Genomic DNA, 22,248 nt, shown 5'->3' with positions numbered 1-22,248 from the left:
CACCTATCTCTCTTTTCATACCTTTAAAATTTGCCTTTCTGAAATCTAACAGCCTTACCCTACTATCCCAAACTCCACATCTCAACAATATCGTTGCACACACTCTGTTGTGGTCATTTGTCCACAGATGTTCTCCTACTTCCGCCTCCTCCACCATATTGGGATCATTGCTTTAAAAAAAGACTGTATCTGCCTCCCACATCCCCTTGTGGGTTTTTCTACAAACTGGTTTAAAGAGCAATCCTGGCATAGATCCAGAAAATCCTCCTCGGTTCTGCTCTTTCCCGTTCCTAAAAGTACAAATTCCCCACAATCAACACTTCTTTTTCCATAGACATTTTTGAATTCTTTATGGAGCCTCCTCTCCTGCTCATCTCTCATATCTGGAGCCCTATAAACACATCCAACAAGTATCTTACTATTCTTACAAACCCTCATCTCAATCCACACAAAATTCTCCACATTAGTTTCCTGCTTAATCTCATTCATTCTTCCTCGCTCAATGCCATCATTCCTTATGAAGTTGCTTTTTATGCCTTATGTTTGACTGGAGCTGGTTTGGGCACCAGTTCGCCATTTGTTCAGAGTGCCAGCAATATCTTGCCTAATGTTTGTTGAAAGACACCATGGAATCTTTAACACCCACCAACTAATGCTAATGCTCTCTGCCTTGCAACACACATGTTGAAAATCTCTTTTCTATCGTAACTTCCTTTCCATCTTACCTTTCCACTTCCGACAAAATGTGTAATTAATCGACGTTTCTCGACCTAATGTTTCCCTGTGCATGTTGAAGTTTCTCTAACCTAACATTATTAACATTCTCTCTGGATGGTTGAAGAACATTTTAATGCCTTGATGGAATTCCATTTTTTTCATACCCATCAGAACAATCATAAAGTAGCTCTGATAGCCTGTGCACCACCATGTGCTCTGAGACTGATTGTTTAATTAATTAATTATTTTCATAGAGTTGTGCGATTCGTCATTGCTTTAAAACTGCCATACAAATGTTCTGATTAGACAAAGTCCTTGATCCTGATAACATTTTACAGATGCAGCATTTCTGCTGAATGTTTACTTTGGATAAATCAGGAAAGCATTTGGCTTCTGGAAGCTTACCGTGGGAGGACAGATTATCCCGATTTTGGATTCTACAAGGACATCTTGTCTTGGAAGTATGATATACAACGGGGTGTCTGTTTTTCATTTTCCCTTCATAATGCTCATCTTCTGTGTAATGGGCCTCAATGAACTTTTCTCTGAAAATACAACTGCCTTTCATTCCGCTCAAAGTCACATATTATCCTGACTTGGACCTATACCCCCCTTTCCTTCATCGTCGCCGGTCAAAAATCCTGCAACTCCTTACCAAATAACATTGTTGTAGGACCTGCACCATATGGATTACAATGGTCGAATGATAAGGCACGATATCACCTTAAGGGCAATGAGAGATGGACAATAAATGCCGGCCTTGTCAGCTACACACTTATCCCATGATGATAGCAAGAAAGAAAAACGCTTTACAAGCAAAGAAACAAAAACCTTTCTTCCCTAAGTAGGAACAAAGCCAAAAAAATTTATGGGGGATTTTGAAAACCAGGCAAAGAGTGTTGTTAATGTTTATGGTTTCATGCATGCTTTGTCCAAAAAACAAAATAGATGTAAAATTTATATGGGTGAGCATTTCAATCATATTTTTATTTTATGTAGCCATCCGCATGCACACCTTCAGCACACCTGATGCACGTCTGAGAATTTGCAATGCAATGCCCTCATGGCTACGAAGCACCAATCCGACGGTTTATAGTCGGGCCGAGAATTGAGCCCAGACTCGACGACTCGAACGCAAGAGTGCAATCTCCGTACCATCCTGTTGGATTATTTCAGGGACAGTACAAGGTTTTTCACAAAAAAGTGGGAACCTTAAAAAGTGGGAACTTAGACAATCCGACACCCACATGCATGTTCACTACAGCAAGTCAGCAATTGCTCCATAACTCTCACTCATAGGCTCAGATTTTGCCCAAGCCTTCAGCTTGTCTCACTCGAAACGCACTGGGCAATTTATTTATTGATTAATTTATTTCAATAATTGAAGAGAACAACAAATTATGAACGAATACATCCAAATAGATTATTCTGTACTTTGCTGTATTTAATGCATGCATTGTATGTATTGCCTTGTCGCTTGTTTAACAACAATAGTATTTTATTCCTAATGATAGGTAGCTATCGAGGCCATGCAGGAGCTGATTGAAACGTTCTGTGACGTGTCCGCCGAGTATGGAAGGCATTGTGTGGCAGCGAGAACATTTGCTTGGAATCGAGTGTGGCTGTAATGAGTCTCGTTCATCAAGGGGAACAAACACAAATAGGTTTAACGTTGTTCCCAAGCATCTCGTGCAGTTTAATGTTGTTTTAACATTGCCTTAATTCTTACCCACCTGGCAAAGGCATATTCGATGGGAATTGCATCTGCGGGCACGGTGGGTTTTTGCTGCTTCCTGGGTTTGGGAGGAAATGAGACATTGTTCGGTGTTTGGAACCCCTTTGTAAGTTTGCCTTTCTCGTTCTTCCCGTAGCTTCACTAGTGTTTCGCACAAAGTATTTCCAGAAGGATCGCGTGCTGTGAGATTTTGGTGTATGGCAGACAGGGGTGTAAGCAGAATCTTTGTCATATGGAAGTGGTGGAGTGGAGTGGTGTTTCCACATTACTTGTTAAGTAGCAGGAACCGCTTTAAATTAAAATAATTTTGGAGTGGAATATCTATTTGTAGATATTACACTGCATGGCCAGGAGCAGGCCAGGGCCACTTCCCACCATTCACCCTCTCATTGTGCCCCGAGTAGCAGATGTTCTTAAAGATAAATGCCGTGATTTAAAAAAAACAAAAACGCTTGATCTGCTTCACCGGTGAGAATTGTGCATCCTAAAATCAGAGGCAAATGTGTTTCTATCGTAAAACATACTTGTTCAAGCACGTATAGCCTTTTGATGTCTTATTTGCAATGCTCGGTGATTTGGGTTTCCATTCCAGGTATGATGGAAATGGAATATTTACTCAATATCGGGGTGATAATGTTCAGCTGATTTTGTTTGTACAAGATGATTGTAGTTGGGAACACAGAACAGCGCTGTTGTCACATAGTTTAAGTGTACAATCTATCTCTTTATGTTGAGGTGGATAGTCTCGTCATATTGTCTGCTACAGGTAAAACAAAAAACGAGTTTGTAGAATGATCTTCAAACAAACAGACAAAGAAATGAAAAATCGTGCTTAGCACGACACTTGGCGAATTAGTTGACCTTTCCGTGTGGTGGTCCAAGCTGTAATGTCATGAATTGTGTGGTGTTTATTTGTCGTACATTAATAGCGAACGAAGTGAGCTTCATACTTAATGCGTGCACATGAGAGAATAGGAAACAACAAAAACAACACGATACCCTGCTAATTGTGAATCCGTGTCGTTGGCTATGACCATTTTGCTTCTGGTTTTTTTTTACTTCCGGTTTTTTTTTCATGGGGAATGATGCATGCTGGGAGATCATGACCGGAAGTGTTTATTTATTAATTCAATTATTCTTTTCCCAAAGTTAATTTTATCTTTCCGAAAGTGCTTTTTTTTTTTCATGACAGGAAGTGTTTATTTTGTATTTAACATTACTGGGAGTGATTTTGAAACTCTTTCCGGAACTTTTAATTTCTTTTATTCTTGACCAGAAGTGATCGTTTATTTATTTATTTATTCAATAATTTTTTTCCCAAAGTTAATTTTAATAAAGATATCTCCCGCATCATCAAAAAATAATTTTTAATCGTGATTTACATTATTTGATCGCTGATCCCGAATCCAGGCCGTAGTAACCGGAAATTGCGTCAAAATCATCAGCTGTGCGGTGCTTAAATGTACCACGGTATAGTTGGCAAGTATACAGTTGTGAACAAGTTTTATGTAAAGTCAGAAGTGAATAAAATAAAATAAATGACCGTTTTTACAGCCATTTTTCCCTGCTGTGCAGGGGTTTGGCTTTTTCTTGAGGCAATGTTTTATGGCCAGATGCCCTTCCTGACGCCAACCCTGGTCGCCTCTTACGACACACAGGGATATGGTACACCTATTCTAACCGGGGCATACACCGGGACCAGTACACTGGCACTCATTTCGCCGACCTCGGAAGGATGACAGGCTGAGTCAACCCCCTGGTGTTAATTCAGCAGCCAACAGGGCTTGAACTCAGGACCCTGGGATCCCAAGCCACCATCCTAACCACTAAGCCAACACCAGGCTTAAAGTCAGAAGTGAATGTAAGAAGAATTCTACGTTCGCTTCTAGGCTTTGCCTATTCCATATTAAGATGACGCGATGTCACAAATAACAATTATCAGGTGCATGTTGTCATCGTAACGGCAGCAGACTGAAAATTTTCACAATTCATTTAAAGCCACCATGTGACATTCAACAACTTATCATCGGTGCTTGTTGCCTTCATTCTGATCGTAGAAAATATTTGAAAATACCTAGGAACATTGCTTTTCAACCAGCTTTACGATCCTGTTATCAGGTTTGAAATATGTTGTAAAACAAAAATATGTATTTTATATGTGTTTTTCATGTTTTGGGTGACCCTGACCTTGACCGTGGGTCCATTTTGATCAAACTTTGTACACATGTTAATATAACATGCATAAATAGACAGTATAAGTTTCAATATAATAAGTGCAAAACTGTTTGAGAAATAGCCATGTGTAATTCACAAAATTCCCCATTGGTTTATAACGGGCGATAATATAAAGTGATGCAGAATCCAGATCCTGATCTTGAACATCACCAAAAGTCACATATCTTTTTGCACTGTGGATTTCTATCAGCTGTTAAAATTTCATCCAAATCGGTTGAGAATTGTGACCTGTAGAACGAATAGAATTTTTTTTTAATCACGCCAATAGCTAAAAACTTTGACGTCATACGCTTGCGAAAACTGTCCATAATTTGTACTAACATGCATTTTAAAACATTTACATATTCCATTGAAGTTTGTTTTGGCGTCAACAGGAAGTCGCGACGACTTCCGGTTACTGAGTTATGTTCAAAAGCTTGTTTTCACCTTTTGTTGATGTAACATCGTGACGTTAAGTGCGATTATGATGTGATTTGATCCCAGACTATTTCAGCAAGATTGGCTATCACGTGTTAAAATTTGAGAACGATTGCTTTAGTAGTTTCGGCTGCACACGAGCGTAAATATTTTTTAAAAATGACGTCAATAGGCAAAACTTTGACGTCATACGCTTGCGAAAACTATGCGTAATTTGTAATAAGATGCATTTAGTAATCATTTAGATATTTGAATGAAGTTTAATTTGGCGTCAACCGGAAGTCGCTACGACTTCCGGTCACTGAGTTATGTCCAAAAATGTGTTTTCACGTTGTGTGACGTCACGTCGTGACGTTTAGTCCGATTAAGACGGGGTTTGGACGCGGACCGTCTCAGGTGGATTGCCTATCAGGTGTAAAAATTTAAGAACGACTGGTCCAGCCGTTTGGGCTGTAGACGACCGGACAAACAAACAAACCAACATACTTGACAAAATCGAAGATTTCGCCAAGTAACAAGAAGAAGAAGTCATGCAGAGCACGATACTTGCAAAATCCATAAAACAAATTTGACTTCAAAAAGAATTGGTGGTTCAATTCAATGGCCAAATATGCAACTCCTCTTCAAATTTCAAGTGAATCAGATGAAAATTGATAATTTTTTTTAATTCGGCCTATGTTGACCTTTTGGCCAATGTGGACTTTAAGAATAATTGGAGGTTGAATTCGTTGACCTGATATGAAAATCCTCTTCAAATTTGAAGGTATTGTTACGAATTTGGAATTCAATTGCACACAACATACAGGTTCCCTTAGTCAGCTATGTCGATAAGTGCTTGTTCCCCAGATAGCTCACCTTCCATTGTTTAAATGTTTTGAAATCGATTAGATGCGCTGCGGATCGATTTAATAGTTAGGGAGCGAACAATAGAGACGTCACTCCCCCTCTTCTGCGAAGAGGAAGAAGAACCCTGTGGTGACGTCAACAACTCCCTCCCACCCGTGATTGAGCGGGGGTGGATCACGAGGGCATGAGTCACGCCGGGTGCGGGGAGGGGGTGCAAAGGATAAAGAGGACATCTTTTCTTTGTTCGAAAAGAGTTCGTGGGAGTCCCGAGGTCGGGCTGAGTTCGTGGGCTGAGTTCATGTGGGAGTCCCGTGGCAGAGTTCGTGGGAGTCCTGTGGTAGGGCTGAGTTCGTGGGAGTCCCGTTCTGAGTCCTGTGGGCAGAGTTCGTGTGCTGAGTCCGGTGGGAGGAGTAAGCTTTTTTGCTTTGGAGAGAGCAGTCGTTCAATCATCGGGTCCTGCTTGGCTTGCTTGGCTTGCGGCCTTCGGAAGCTTTTTGCTTCGGCTGGCTCAGTGAGCTTTGGCTGCTGCTTTGTTTTGGAAGGAACTTGAGCCGGTTGTTCGGCTCGAGCTGCGAGTGGAGGCTTCTTCCTCTTCCTCTTGGTTCGTGGAGCTTGTCGTTCTCCATTTTGTTTCCCGGCTTGGTGTGACACGTCGGCCTCTTCTTGGAGTTGGTTCCTCAGGGGAAGCGACGCATCGACAGGAAGGATCGGCGCCTCATCTCACTGGCACGTGTTGAGAAGCGCGGGAGGATTCGCGGGAGCTCGGGAAGGAACGCGGCTCACGGCGATTTGGATCCAGCTCGCTCTCGCTGGAGCCCGGGTCCGGACAAGTTGAAGACCACACGAGGTGGAAAGGTTCGAGTCAAGCTCTGAGTTTCAGCTCACCTGTCCTCCGAGCTGGACCTCGTGATTAAAGGCCTCAGCCACCGTTTCTTGTGTGTGTGTGTGCGTACGTGTGTCTGTGGGCCCGTCTAATAAGTAGGAACTGCTGTTAAGTGTAAATGACTGTACATAATAAGTAGATGGTTGTAGTTCTTTTGTCGTGCTTTTGTTGCTTGTATAATTGCATACGTGTTTTGCCTTATTTAATTGCATACGTGTTTCATTATAATAAATGTCCTTGTATGAATGTAAACCTGCTCGTTGCGTCCATTCCCTCATTGACTGAACATTTCGTGTGTTGGGAGTTAGAAAGCTGTTGGTTTGCTGTAATAAGGGGACTTTTGGACCGACGGTTCTCGGCGATTACGCCGCTCGGAATCGCGCACGGACAAGCTCGCCTTGACGGTTTGTTCCGTACGAGATCCGTTGAGGGTGGAATACCCCGGTAGTTGGATCACGTGGGTATTTAGGTACATTGAAGATTGGCAATCGACCCTACCCCACGTGATCTGCCGATTGGCGTATTTCGGTTCTTGTACAAGGACCCGTCGCTCGGAGTTATCCGGGCGGCGATCTATATTCCGGGCGATTGGTCGGGCCGACTCGACTTGCGGCTCTGTTCAGAGCGGTCGGTTGGCAGCTGACCCCCTGCCTGTAACAATATGAAAATCCCCACCTCCTTCAAATTCCCTGCTTTCCTTCCTGAAAGTCCCTGCAATGTCCATCTTGTACACCCTGTGTTCCTCGCCCTATCCCTCTCCCTTCCACAGATCTAATTGGATGAAAATTGAGGATTTTAAAAATCCCACCAAATTTGTTGACCTTTGGTATATATTGACCTTTTAGCCCATGTTGACCTCAAAAACAATTGGCTGGTTGAATGCAATGACCTGAAATATAAATCCTCTTCAAATTTCAAGTCAATCGTTTGAGAATTGAGGATTTTAGAAATACCACCTTAGTTGTTGACCTTGGGTCTATGTTCACCTTTTGGTCCATGTTAACCTCAAAAGTAATTGGCTGGTTGAATTGAGTGACCAGAAATATAAATCCTCTTCAAATTTCAAATCGATCGGATGAAAATTGAGGATTTCAGAAATATCGCCGAAGTCGTTGACCTTTTGACATTTTGACCTCAAAAACAATAGGCTTCTTCCTTCTGACAAACTACCATGTGGTGTAGTTTCATGAAGATTGGTTTAAAATTGTGACGTGTGGACGATAAATAGGCAGACGGGCAGACAGAATAACAAAATTGACTCACCAATATACTTGAAAAATCTTCGATTTTGCAAGTAATGAAAAATCATTAATGTAGTGACACTTGCCAAAACAGGACGGTACTCGGAAGGGATCTTAAGGTGTCTATTATTCTAAAGGGTTTTCGGGTTTTACAGAGCCTAAACAGGTCTGAAGAGTCTAAGGGGTCTTAACCGACGATTCATCCTCATCACACACCCAAACTGTCTACCAAGTTTTGTCCGAATCCATCCACAACACAATTTTTTTCCGAATCCTTCCACAACTTCCAGATCTGAATTCGGATCTTCACCAAAATAGAATCAATTCTTCCTAATGGCATTTCCAAGCTGTAGACCACGTTTTTTCCGAATCCATCCATAACTTTATGAGATATTGTGCTATCTATCGTTTTTAGCCCTATCTCTCAATGGTGGAGAAACACTTAACCAGAGAGTTGGTGTCAAAGCCACCCAATGCTCGCCTGTTTATACATTTATCGTTTTTAAATGACTAGTCTAATAACATTTTTTTATAAAGCATTGCAATGAAGTCTGATCCAAATAATTTTAAAGCAATATATGTATTTGTATATTTTAAACAGTAAAAAATAGTGTGGTAGATAAAAACATTAGAAAGGAAATAACTTGCACCAAAAACTTTAACATTTTCACGCTGACGCTGACGCTCACACCGGGGGTATCGCTATAGCTCTCTGTTCTTCGAACAGGCGAGATAAAAAGTAATATGTCGTGTTTTGACTTCACAAATACTGAGTCTCTTAAAAAGGGGCACCAACAAAATTAATTTAATTTGGACTTCATTGCATCCCTAGTCCACATTAAATGAATGGCAAGCATCTCGTATAAACAGGTGAGCATTGGGTGGCTTTGACACCATCTTAGGTTGAAATTTAATTTTTTTTTAAAATCATTTGTTAATTTCAACTTCACTACACCAATAGTATACCCCAAAGGAACCTCCATGCCAAATATCAGCATCCTAGTTATGAATGGCAAGCTTCTAAATAACTTGCACCAAAAACTTTAACGTTGATGTGCTACAAAAAAGTTAAGTTCAAAACAGGTCAAAATTGAAAACATTTGAAATTATTTTTTCATTTCAACTTCACTACATCAATAATATACCCCAAAGGAACCTCCATGCCAAATATCAGCATCCTAGTACACATATTAAATGAATGGCAAGCTTCTAAATAACTTGCACCAAAAACTTTAACATTTTCATGCTCACGCTCACGCCGGGGTATCGCTATAGCTCTCTGTTCTTCAAACAGGCGAGCTAAAAAATTATCGGATCAGGTCCAGATTCGGATCTTCACCAAAATAGAATTGATTAGTCCTTGTCACACACACAATAATGTCCACCAAGTTTCATCTGAATCCGACCGCAACTTTTTGCGATATCATGCAATATCAGGTTTAGTCTCATCTCTCAACGGTGAAGAATCACTTCAGAAAATTAAATAATTATCGTATTCGGATCCAGATTTGAATCTTCATCAAAATTGAATCAATTCATCCTGGTGGCATTTCTGACTCGTCCACCACGTTTCGTCGGAATCCATTAATAACCTTTTGAGATATTGTGCTATACTGTATATCGTTTTTGGCCCCATCTCTCAATGGTGAAGAATCACTTGAAAAATTCTCAAATCTGCATCCGGCTTCGGATCTCCACCAAAATCGAATCAATAACTCCTGGTCATACACCCAACATGTCCACCAAGTTTCATCCGAATCCGTCTTCAACGTTTTGAGAAATCATGCGATATCGCTTTTAGCCCCATCTCTCAATGGTGAGAATCAGTTAAAAATGAAATAATTCTTGTATCCGGATCCGGATTCAGATCTTCACCAAAATGTAATCACTTCGTCCTTGTCACACATCCAAACTGTCCACCACGTTTAGTCCGAATCCATCCATAACTTTGTGAGATATCGTGCTATATATCGTTTTTGGCCCGATCTCTCAATGGTGAAGAATCATTAAAAAAAATTCTCAAAAAATCCGGATTTGGATCTTCACCAGAATTAAACGATGCTGTCCATGGACGGTCACCTACACACACAAAAACAAATCAGAACGATTGCTTGAAAACTGTGGCCAAAAATCGTGTGACAAACAGACATGTACTTGGGGAAAAATCTTTTTCGCCAAGTAACAAACACCAAAGCTACTAAATGTCTTGCTACACATGGTCACTGAATATGAATACAAGCACATCAATGTAGACTATTATTCAGTGAATCAATCCCTCGGATGTTCATTCAACATTTAGGGTGTGAAGAGAAAGGTGAGAGTGGGCCATTGGAATGATTGTAGTGGTCAACGGTTCTGTTTTAGTATGTCTTTCATTTGTAGGTGGCCTTGAAAAAGGCTCGTTGCTCACTCTGCGGGTTCACAAAGTAAGAATCATTTGATGTAGCACGGCGTGGGAGATGAAGTTACAGCTGAGGTTTTGGGTTCAAATGTATTGTTTTTGTTTTTTTTTTGCCACTCATCATGTGAGTTTGCTTTTCAGGTCACCAAGAAGGTTGAAAAAGCGTCACCTATTATTTCCTTTTGTTTCTTCTTCTTCTTCTTCTTCTATTAAAATATTATCTGACTGATTTTCTGGGAAACATCCATTTGACGCCTCAATATATCTTAAATGGAGAACAATCGAAAACACGAACGTTGAAAAGTTTGCTGAATGGTCACAGAACCAAAGTTCGATGTCCAGTTGTTCTTGGACTATGTATTTGCTGAGAAAGTTTGCCACAACTCAAAGTTTATAGATTTTTTTTTCCTTGTACACAATTATAATTGAACTGTGACATAGACAGGTAATATTATTTTTGTGCACCCACTAGTTTAGCCCTGCTTGTTTGGCAGCCAGGTCTCCCCACGCAGCAGGAGATTGGGTTTTGCAATTGCTTGTGTGTGTGTGTGTGTGTGTCTGTCTGTCTGTCTGTCTGTCTGTCTGTCTGTCCAGGCTATAACTGGTTGTTGTTTTTTACCATTTGAGCTTTTATTAATTTTTCCACAAACCTTTATTAGAACAATATGGAGAAATAATTTAAAATTGGGTCAAGATGTGAAAGGACAAAGTCATAGTGACTATTAATAGCCCTTATTAGCCCCGCCACAAGCACGAGGTGCCCCATTTTTTTTATTGCTTCCGTGTTTATTTATTTATTTACCATTGAGCTTCGGTGTGTCTCTCTGGGCCATAACCTTTTGAACCAATCGAGATGTCATCAAATCTTCAACAAACCTTTATTTTGAGAAGATGGTGAACGCAAATTAATAAAATGTACAATTAATACGATCGCCGAAGGAGAGGGTATTGCATTTGGGCCCGTTTGTTTGCTTGTTTATTTGTCTGCACAGAACTTTCATGTTTTTCTCCACAAACACTTGTCAGATTGAGGCGAACTTTTCATCATTTGTGTAACTATCTGCTTGTAAATCAGGAAATCAACTATCTACTTGGAAATTTCTATCTTCTTGGAAATCAGTAAATATCACTGCCCTGCATAAAAAGGTGCAAAAACAGATCACTGCAACTACAGACCAATCAGCCTACTCCCAATCATCAGCAAGGTTATGGAATCCATCATGGCTTCAGACATTAAATCATTCTTCTTTCGCAATGGCTTGATTTCCGAAAATCAATTTGGTTTCAGACCAGGCCACTCTACCCTGGATTTATGTCAGGTCAGGTTCGATCTGTGACCTGCTACAGGTACCATGTAAACCTGTACTAACCTGTTCCGTGGTCGGGTTGTCAGTGACTAAACCGTCTCCCCCACCAGGTTTTCTGGTGAGGAGGGTGTTTGGATATGGACACCCAGCAGGATTAAAAACAAAACCTGCCAAAGGGCGGAGGAGCTCCTTGTGAGCCAATGGCCATCCATATCTAGTGCCCAACTGTGTCTGCGGACGTCCTCCTGCAGTTGGGTCACTTCTTTTTAGGAGTTTGGTGGCAGGATTTGCACTCTGGCCACCGTAAAACCCTTCATTCCGCAAAACGCAAAAAAATCTGAAAACCCACTCCGTGGGAGTACCTCCTGTGCAGCTTCCCTTCGCAGGGCAGCTCACCGGATGACGGGATTGGGGCAAACCCTTCGGGACCCCCAATCTTTGATGATAGGAGGGAAACCACGGGGTAACATCCCTGGGTCAGATTGCGGGAGAGTGTGTCGGAGTGGTGCTGAGGTGTCGTCCACCAGACGGCGGTCTCCTTGGGTTAACCTGAGGCGGTCCCTTCGGGTGGGTGCCTGGAATGTCCTATCCCTAAGAGAGGATGATCACCTGTCTCTGTTATCACCTGAGCTCAAGCATTTGGACATCGGGATTGCAGCTCTCTCTGAGGTTCGGAGACTGGATTGCGGAGAGATAATGGTGGGTGGTTACACCTACTATTGGTCTGGTCGCTCTGATGGTTACCATACCCAAGGAGTTGCTGTGGCTCTGTCCAATAAGCTGACCCCAATGATAATTGAGGTAACACCAGTCAACAAGCGTATTATGAGATTAAGGATTCGTCACTCCTTAGGTGTCATTTCCCTGGTCTCTGTTTATGCTCCGACTGAGGCGAGTGATCTCACCGTGAAGGATGCATTCTACGCCACACTCGAGTCTGTGGTTGATCAGTGCCCCAGACGAGATACACTTCTAGTCTTGGGGGATTTCAATGCATCGACTGGAACTGATAGGGATGGTTATGAGGTGTGTGTTGGTCCCCATGGGTCAGGAACTATGAACCAGAATAGCACTAAGTTCCTTGACTTTGCAAGAAATCATGGACTTAGGGTGGCTGGTTCATGGTTTCAGCGCCCACAAGCTCATCACTGGACTTGGTATTCCAACGCTGGCGGTGTGGCAAAGGAGATTGACCATGTCCTCATTGACGGTCGTTGGAGGATGATCCAGAACTGCAGGGTCTACCGGAGTGCTCAGTTCCTCAATACTGACCACAGGCTTGTTGTAGCAACTCTAAAGTTGCAACTTAAGTCCTGGAGAATGGTGCCATCCCAGCCTAGGCTGGATGTTGCCAAGCTCAGGGATGAGAGAGGAGCTGAGGAGTTTGCGAACAGGCTGAGTGGACACTTGGGGGTCTGGGTGCTTTGGGGGGTCCTGAAGAGTTGTGGAACGCCTTCAAGACCACCGTCCTTGATGTTGCCGGTGGATGCCTTGGAGCTCACCGCAGGGCAAAGAAGAATTTTGTCTCTCAAGGGACACTGGATACCATTGACCAGAGTCGCAGGGCCAGGCTGAATGGCAGAGCTGAGCTGTTCAGGGAGCTGAGGCGTAAAACTGTACGTGCACTGAGGGTGGACAAGGAGGCCTATGTGCAAGGAATCTGTGAGGGGGTAGAGCATCACCTGTGGACAGGTGATTCTCGTCCCACTTACAGGGGAATTCGCGCATTACATTCATCCAAGCCCATCCCTCGGAGCACTGCAGTTCGAGCAGAGAGTGGTAGGCTCTTGACAGAGGAGTCTGATGTGAAGGCCCGCTGGGCCGGTTACTTTGAGCGGTTGTACCAGGCTGATCCCCCAGCTGTCGAGTTGGACGTCAAGGGTGTTACAATCCCTGTTGCTGACCCTCGAATCAACTGTGGTCCACCTTCGCTTGTGGAAACACGGGCTGCGGTGAACCAGTTGAAACGGGGCAAAGCTCCAGGGATCTGTGGCATCCATGCCGAACTTCTCAAGGCTGGTGGAAATGCTGCACTCGTGTCGTTGCATGCAGTTTTGTGCTCTGCCTGGAACACAGGCATCATCCCAACTGACTGGAAGAGGGGCCTTGTTGTCCCTCTCTGGAAAGGGAAGGGTGATCGCCAAGACTGCAACAACTACCGAGGGGTGACGCTGCTCTCTGTGCCGGGCAAGGTCTTTGCTCGGATAATTCTTGATAGGGTTCGCCACCATCTGCTTGAGCACCAGCGTCCAGAGCAGTCAGGCTTTACACCAAAGAGGTCAACGATTGACCGTATCCTTGCACTTCGTGTCCTCACCGAACGCAGACGAGAGTTTCGGCAGGGGCTGCTTGCAGCCTATGTTGATCTCTGTAAAGCGTTCGATTCAGTGAATCGTGATGTCCTCTGGAGGATTCTTGGTCTTCATGGGGTGCCACCAAAACTGATCGATCTGATGTCTGAACTCTACTCTGTTACTGAGAGTGCTGTGAAGTGTGGTGGTACCATCTCTGACATATTTCCAGTTGTTACTGGAGTTCGTCAGGGATGTGTACTTGCCCCCACACTTTTCAGCACTTGTATGGACTGGATTTTAGGGAGGATGTCGGAGAGATCAAGTTGCGGTGCATCGTTTGGGAATGTCAAGATCTCAGACCTTGATTTTGCAGATGATGCAGTCATCTTTGCGGAGACTTTAGACATCCTCTTGGGGGCCCTCGAGGTGCTGAATGAGGAGTCGGAGCCGTTGAGATTACGGGTTTCTTGGGTCAAAACTAAGATCCAGGCTTTCGGTGACATCTTGGATGCTGCTGTCCTGTCTGTATCTGTTTGTGGTGAGGATGTTGAGGTCGTGGAGAGATTCACTTACCTTGGCAGTGATATTCATGTCTCTGCTGGCTGCGAGTCAGAGGTCAATAGACGTCTGGGTCGGGCCTTGGGAGTCATGGATTCACTGGATCATGGGGTGTGGCGCTGCCGGTACCTGTGCGGGAGGACGAAAGTCCGAGTCTTCAGGTCCTTGGTACTTCCAGTCTTGCTCTATGGGTGCGAGACTTGGACTCTGACCAAGGATCTGAGACGGAGACTTAATTCCTTTGGTACCAGGTCTCTTCGGAGAATCCTTGGCTATCGCTGGTCGGATTTTGTGTCCAACGAGCGGTTGCTGAGAGAGACTCGGATGAGATTTGTTACCTGCATAGTCCGTGAGCGGCTGTATGGACATGTGGCTCGTTTTCCTGACGCTGATCCTGCTCACCAGATTCTCTCAGCGAGGGAGTCTCATGAGTGGAGGAGGCCAGTGGGCCGACCACGTGCCTCATGGTTGCAACAGGTTGACCATCATCTCAAGGAGATGGGGATGGGCCTGGCATCTGCCTGGGGGATGGCCAGACGGAGGCCCCTGGAGTACCGGCGGAAAGTGGACGCAGCGACGCGCTGTTCTGGCACATGCTCCCATACCTGACCTGACCTGGCTGCTTCTGCTCTCCCAACAATGGATGGAGTTCCTCAATGCCGGACATGAAATCAGAACCATATCCCAACACAGATCGCGTGCTTTTGACATGGTCTGACACCCTGCCCTGCTCACCAAACTCTCTTCCTATGGTATCCAAGACCATATCCACTCATGGCTCGTAGACTTCCACTCCTGTTGCAGTCAACGTGTGGCCCTAAATGGAGTTCTTTCATCCCCTCTTCCTGTGCAGGCTGGAGTTCCTCAAGGTAGCATTCTGGGCCCTGTTCTTTTTCTGGTTTTCATCAATGATCTCTCCAACTCTCTGGAAAATCCTTTCTATCTCTTTGCTGATGACTCCACCCTCTGCCCTACCATCTGTTATCCCTCAGACCAGCAAGCAGCAGCTTCTTCGCTCACTGCAGATCTGGGTGAAATCACAAACTGGTCCAACACATGGAACATGTCTTTCAATCCTGATAAATCTCACACTCTCATTATGTCTCTCTGAAAGGACCATTTGGAAAACACCCCCATCTTTTTTCTCAACAGATTCCTTGAAGAAGTCCTTTCATTAAAGTTTTGGGTCTCACTATCTGCCATGATCTTTCCTGGGAAAGCCACATTTCCAACCTGGCCTCCAAAGCCAGTCCTGGACTGGGAATCCTCATTCGTGCAAAGGCTTCCTTGGCCCACCTGAGCTCCTGACTATGTACAAAGCTTTCATCCGCAGCCTGAGGGAGTACTGCTCTCCCCTCTGGGTTCGTGCTCCTGCCTCTCACCTTTCTCGGCTTCACACAGTGGAAACCAATGCATTTCGGATCATTGGTATCTCCCGTGATGAGGCTGAGTCTTTAGGCCTCTCACTCTCTCACCGCAGGCAGGTCTGTGGTCTTCTACCGTCTCCTCTCCGGTCTCCCCCCCCCCCACTGCTGCGTCTGCGATTCGTACCCACCACATTTCCGAAAGGCGCTCAAGGTCCGCCATCAACCCATTTCTGGTGAAACTCCCAAAATCACGAATGACTGCTCACCTTCACTCTTTCATTCCTCTTTTTTCCTGCCTTGAAATGAACTCCCTCACTCTATTCAATCCCATTCTTCCCTCCAGGCCCTCAAAACAGCTGTTCACCACCACCTCTTATCATCCCCCATCCAAATCCTCGATCTTTTCTACCCCCGTTAATCCACCCCAAACCAACCTTCTTCAAGTTCCCTGCTTTCCTTCTTGATAGTCCCTGTAATGTCCATCTTGTACACCCTGTGTTCCCCGCCCCACCCCTCTCTGTTCCACAGATCTACTCTGTTCCCCTCTGTTTTGTCCTTCCCAATCCCCCCCCCTCTTGTCATGCCCCCCTTACTGTGCGTTGTGTGTTAGCTCTCATACGAGCCTCGACAAGGAAAAGAAAAAATGAAAAACTACTCGGTAGAATGCCCTCATGATGGAGATGACGTCATCGGTCATGTGGTCTGGCAGCCATGTTGGAAAAACGGAAAAATTTTGGACCTCTGTATCTCTGAAACCATAACAAGGAAAAAAAATTGAAACTTGGCATATAGCATGTACTCCTCATGGGGAATTAGTGTGCTATTTTTATGACCTCATAGGTGCCTCCGTTATGACGTCATAATTGCATGCGTATAATGCTACATCCGATCAGTATGAAAATTTTTGAGGGTCATCTAAGGATAAAATGGTCCACAAATTTTCGTGGATGACATCATCGATCACACGATTCGGCAGTCATATATTTTTTTTTTTACAAAAAAAACCTTGAAAAATCTTCTTCTCTGAAATGGCTGAACGGATCGAGGTGAAACTTTACATCTATGACCGCCTATCCATGAGGAACAAAAGGGTCACACATATGACATCACAAGTCACATGGTTTGGTAGCCATATTGTATTTACCCTAAAACCTACAAAAAATACACCACTCAAAAGAAGTCCTATTGAGGGTTTTCAATCTCTGATTGCTCTTTTTCTTATTCTTGTTTTAACTCTCGTTCTTATCACGTTTATTTTGAGTACAAAGGAGACACAGATGGGCTTTGCATTCGGAGATGCTTTTTAGTGCTGTTCGTTGTTTTGAGCTCCCTTGAACACAAGATTGTGGTTTTGTTTGGGTTTTAACATTGACAATGGCTTGTGCCATTCCATTTGTCGAATATACCATCTGGACATTTAAGCCAGTGCTGCAGATATTGAAAGCAAAAGAATGTGCCTGTCGTTAAACCTGAAGCGCTGTAAGATTCTCTCGGGATAAGTATGGCTGGTCTGACCGGGTGCCTAACGACCACACACCAACAGCAGTGGCAGAAACGTAAGGTCAAAACATAACTGAACACTGGCACTCATACGTAATTTATTTCACACACTTCACCACACACTTGTCAAGCCATTTTCATTATGAAGCATTTCCATGTTGATATAAAATACATACTGGAGGCCAATCAGGCCACTGATTTGTGAGGCAGGCGAGTGGGCCCAATGTGAGAAAATCATTCACTTGTTACATCATTTATTGAAGCAATGTGCTTTGTTGTCCAAAAGGAATGCCCGGATAAAACGTCCCGCTCAAAGTCACTGTATGCCTCCGTTCTCGTCATGCTGGGTTGCTGCACTTCATTACTCCTGTTGTGGTGACAATTGGCCCTTCATAAGAGATACAGGCCTCATAATGGAACCCTATGCCTCGTGTTAGGTTTGACGTGTGAACCCAAAGTTCCATTTGAGCTTGTGTTGCCCCAAGGATTTTCACGGGCATAACTGACATAGTTTACATACCTACCCGATGTTGAGAGGACCGTCAACAAGGTTGGTTCTCTTAATTTGAACGGAAGTACGTAATTTTATGGCAGTGAGATGTACAGTACTTGTACCCAAGTGCTTCCCCGCATCTCCATCTATAATTCCACGCAACAGCAGAATCGGTGGGCATCGCCTGTGCTGAACATGAGGCTACTGAAGGCTTCAATGCAGGCAGCAGTTTCTCGTCGTGCCTGACAGGGGTTCGCTATCTCTCCTGGGATGATGGAACCCGATCTCTTTCAAGGAGTACGCTTTCTTTGTGTTTCTGCTCGTGTGTTGAGTTTATCCAGTGCAGAGTTCAGTGTCTTTGGTTCAATTAAAAAAATCCCTCACTACCAAGCCAAAAGCAAGGCTTTGTTGACTTTGTATTGGGTAATTTAGCACAAAGAGAGAATGTTTGCTTATTATCCAATCATGCCACCTGGCATATTGGAGCTTCTTATGAACCTTCGCCACTAGAATGACATTTGATTTAATTATACTTTCCTTGAGTTGTAATACAAAAACAGTGTATTACGCTGTGCATTGGAGAAAATGGCCCATTTGTGTGAAAATAATTGCTGAGTTAAAAATGAAAAATTTTATTTGGCACGTTACTCCTTCCTTCATTGATGGAACTTATGCATAAATAGTAAGATGGAATGAATTTATGTTTCTTGCATGTTTGTAAGGATTGACCCAAAATGCAGCAATTCTTTGTCCATACAATCAAAAGTCTCGGACATCTGCTCCGACTGTGTTAACACGGTAAGATATATTTTCTTTCACTTGCTCCTGAATTTGGGGAATGTTTTTCCTGGAACAAAACTCAGATTTAAGAACACATATCTCGGATTCAACTGACAGTCTTGAGTTATTTTATTTTGTCGAATACATGTGTCGAGGTGAATGTTTTGAGATTTCCTTCGCTTGGGCATTGTTCATTTATTTATTTATTTATTTATTTATTTATTTATTTGTTTGTTTTTAACCTCTTAACAGCGTCTTTGCTGGATGACGACACTCCCTCTTCGGCATTTGTTGGACGCAATTAGATTACAAGCAGAATGTGGGTTTTCAAATGAGGATGTGCAAAGCAAGCTCCATAAGTATTCCTATTCCAAATATAGGATGTGACAAGCTCGCTTGTACATCGCGCACAAAGGAAATAAAGGTGGTTTACAGTGTGGATGTCGCACAATGGTTTGTGCTTGTACCTGTCACTCGAGTGTCCCTTGTGCGTAGGCTTTCTTTGTACCATGCAGTCACGAAGTGCCACGATTCATTTTGTCGCTATAACTGCAATGATGATTTCACTACTGGGCCCTCCCTACGGATGCAGTTGTCACCACAAAATGTGGCACGTTAGCTACACAGGAACTCCCCACGGTGACACGGATATACAGGAGTCAGCGTAGCGCTGTGATACAACTCGGAATGATTTAATCGAGCTGTGTGAAGGAATTCGTGAGCAAATCATCCTCACATGCATTTATTTGGCGCATCTAATTCAAACTCTCAAATTCGATTTGTAGCGTGAAAGTGCAACAGGATATCTCGCTGGCGGAGTCCTTTCCTTGAAAACAATGGATACTATCAACTAAACGTTGATAAGACTACACTTACTGCTATGGGAAATGACGTCCACCGACACTGACCGACATTGGCCTTCATGCAGACTAATATTCCATTGTGTTTTCCTTTTAGCTGTGGCTGTGTTGTTCTGAGTTTGATTTCCTACATAGTCACGCCTGGCATAAACTGCCATTCTGGTAGTTTGTCATCAAGGGTTCTGTTTTGGAACAAACCATCCAGATCCATCCTCCCGTATGTAGACATCATAACTAGTTGTAATGGCCACTTCCAACTTTGACCTCACATTTTAAACCAATTGTTTTCCTTGTTTTGTAGGAACAAATGGACACCAACAAGCAGGAATTGAAGCACCGTGAAGAAGTGAAGTCGGCGCAAGAGACATCCAGAATTGCCATTATTTTGTGAATCTCCATCACAAGGCAACTTTTCAAGTAAGACACAAGGTAACCAAACGGTATGGCAGTGTTTGATCAGTTCTTGTGCTCGTTAACGTCAAACACTGATAAATGTTCTCTGTATCTAAAACTGACCTTGGGGCAGAGATAAAGTTGTCGGCATCGGGTATTCGCTCTCACGGCTGACTTCTTTACCATCAGGTAAATTGAACAATCGTTTCCTTTAATTCAGCTCCTCATGCAACCTCCACAAAGGATTTCTCTTGAATTTACTCATGTGTGGTAATAGGTGCTTGAAGAAGCTGGGCAGCCATAACTATGGTTGTGTCCTCACCAGTGCCACACAAGGCCATATATTTGTTAAATTCACAGAAGTGACAAGTTTTGACCCCTCTCCCCTCTCCCACTTTATGTTTCATGCACACACTGGCTCAAAACGTCCCCCTTCTCCACACCTTGTGGACGTGTTGTGCTAGTTGCCCTTCACATCCAAAGAAAGCTGTTCACATGAAACGTATATGAACCACCCTGTCAATTTGCTTGTAGTGTAAAATCTTCCGCCCAGACAATAACCACACGAAGATAACAAGCACCATAACCTGGTGTTAAGGAATATCTGAGAAGACCACACCACTTGCTACCCAGTGTAGACAGGAATTTGTCATTTGTTCTGGGTACTGCTGAGAGCTTGCCTACTCTTCACAAAGGACACCATGAGATCTTTAGCACTGACCAACTAATACCATTAGATGGGACACCCAGTTTCAATCTCCATTCAGTGGAAGACACCTTGTGATGAAACGTCCTGCCTGCAAAACACCAGGATGGCAGTTTATAGCTGGGCCAGGATTCAAACCTATGCTCAACAGCTTGGAAGTGAGTGCTTATACCTTTGGGCTATCCTGCCAGTATATGTATATATATATATATATATATATATATATATATATATATATATATATATATATATATATATATATATATATATATATATATATATATATATATATATATATATACTGTTGACGTATTAAGTACATGGCCTGTAATGCAGAAAACAAGTTGAGATGGTGAATCTCATGTCTTTTTTTTGTAATTTTTTTTCTCATTCTAGGCATTTGCTGTTCTCTTCTCTTTATTTGAATGCTTCCACCTTGCCCCTTTTGTCTGTACATTCGTGTGTCACACGATCTCCTCCAAACTGGTTGTGCAGAAATTAACCAGCTTGGTAGTTATGATCACCACGTGGCATGAAGGTGGGAGAGCAGCATCATATTTGGCACAACCCCCCCCCCCCTCCCCCTTCCCCCCAGTGAGGGGTCAAAATGTCAAACACCAAAAATGCAATTACGGGCACATTTTTTAACGTTTGTAAATGAAACTTTGCATATGCAATCAATATTGAGGGAAATATGTAACGGATTTTCGGACTTGATTCCTGGTTCATGCCACATGGGATGGGGACTTCGGGTCACAGGGGTCAAAACAGGAGACTTTAACCTCATAATTTGATATTGCGTCATTCCTGGTGGAACTTTTTGCCATCTTTCAAGCTTGCTTTCGGTGGGAAGCGTGGGGATTTGAAGCATGGGGATTTGTGATGGAGCACCATCAACTTCGCTCCAATTAATTTATTTAATTGTATACAATTTATTCTATCGACAAGCAATTCACACAACATGTATTTATAAGTTTCTATGCACTTTATCATCTCCACCACCTACCTATTGATTTATTTATTTATTTAAATCACAATCCACACGGCCCATTTTTAAGGAGCGGTCGGGAGCTGTATCCTCGATGAGGACTTGTATTTCGTGTTCAGCATTGCGCTCTTCTGTCAGTGGAACATATTTTCTCAACTCATCGTTGAGAGAGGTATGCTAACTGCTGGTCTTGAAAGCCCTTCAACATTTCAGGCAAGCATGCTCACAAATTTGTTCACATACCATCTCTAACTTTGAGGAAGGACTCGTGCCCGAAACGTCATTGCACCTTATTTTCCACGGCGGTTAGCTTACCGTTCTCAACGTTTAGTTGAGAAATTTCATCATACTTGTTTGTCCACCGATTTAGACCCGATGCTCATCCATAGGTCGACTTTTCCAGTGTAATATTCTCCTATTTCGTCCTCATTATTTTCCAGAATAAAATTAAGGACAAAATAGTCCAAACCTTTGGGGTTGTCCAGTGTTACTTTCGATATGTAGAGGCACCATTTTATAAAAGGCAA

The 22,248-nt window shown here is 43.2% G+C and overlaps 2 protein-coding genes across 13 annotated transcripts in view; one reads left to right on the top strand and one right to left on the bottom strand.

The window, feature by feature from the left end:
* Positions 1-22,248, bottom strand: part of HERC1 (HECT and RLD domain containing E3 ubiquitin protein ligase family member 1) — a 964,782-nt gene that overhangs the window by 265,569 nt on the left and 676,965 nt on the right. The window lies entirely within an intron of this gene.
* Positions 1-22,248, top strand: part of LOC147015511 (uncharacterized) — a 284,377-nt gene that overhangs the window by 85,853 nt on the left and 176,276 nt on the right. For 8 of the 12 annotated variants that reach the window (XM_085850332.1, XM_085850320.1, XM_085850327.1 and 5 more), the window contains one exon: positions 19,936-20,063. The gene's annotated coding sequence lies outside the window, so the exon portion shown is untranslated. Of the gene's footprint in view, positions 1-19,831; positions 19,852-19,935; positions 20,064-22,248 lie in introns of those variants that run through there. The other 4 variants (XM_085850328.1, XM_085850329.1, XM_085850330.1 and 1 more) reach the window with 2 other exon arrangements.

The sequence above is a fragment of the Eptatretus burgeri genome, chromosome 12 (genome assembly GCF_056783735.1).
Source record: "Eptatretus burgeri isolate ZD-2024b chromosome 12, Ebu_testis_v1, whole genome shotgun sequence".
Taxonomy (NCBI): Eukaryota; Metazoa; Chordata; class Myxini; order Myxiniformes; family Myxinidae; genus Eptatretus; species Eptatretus burgeri.
The sequence above is the reverse complement of the archived record's forward strand: the minus strand, read 5'-3'. Positions and strand labels throughout refer to the sequence as shown.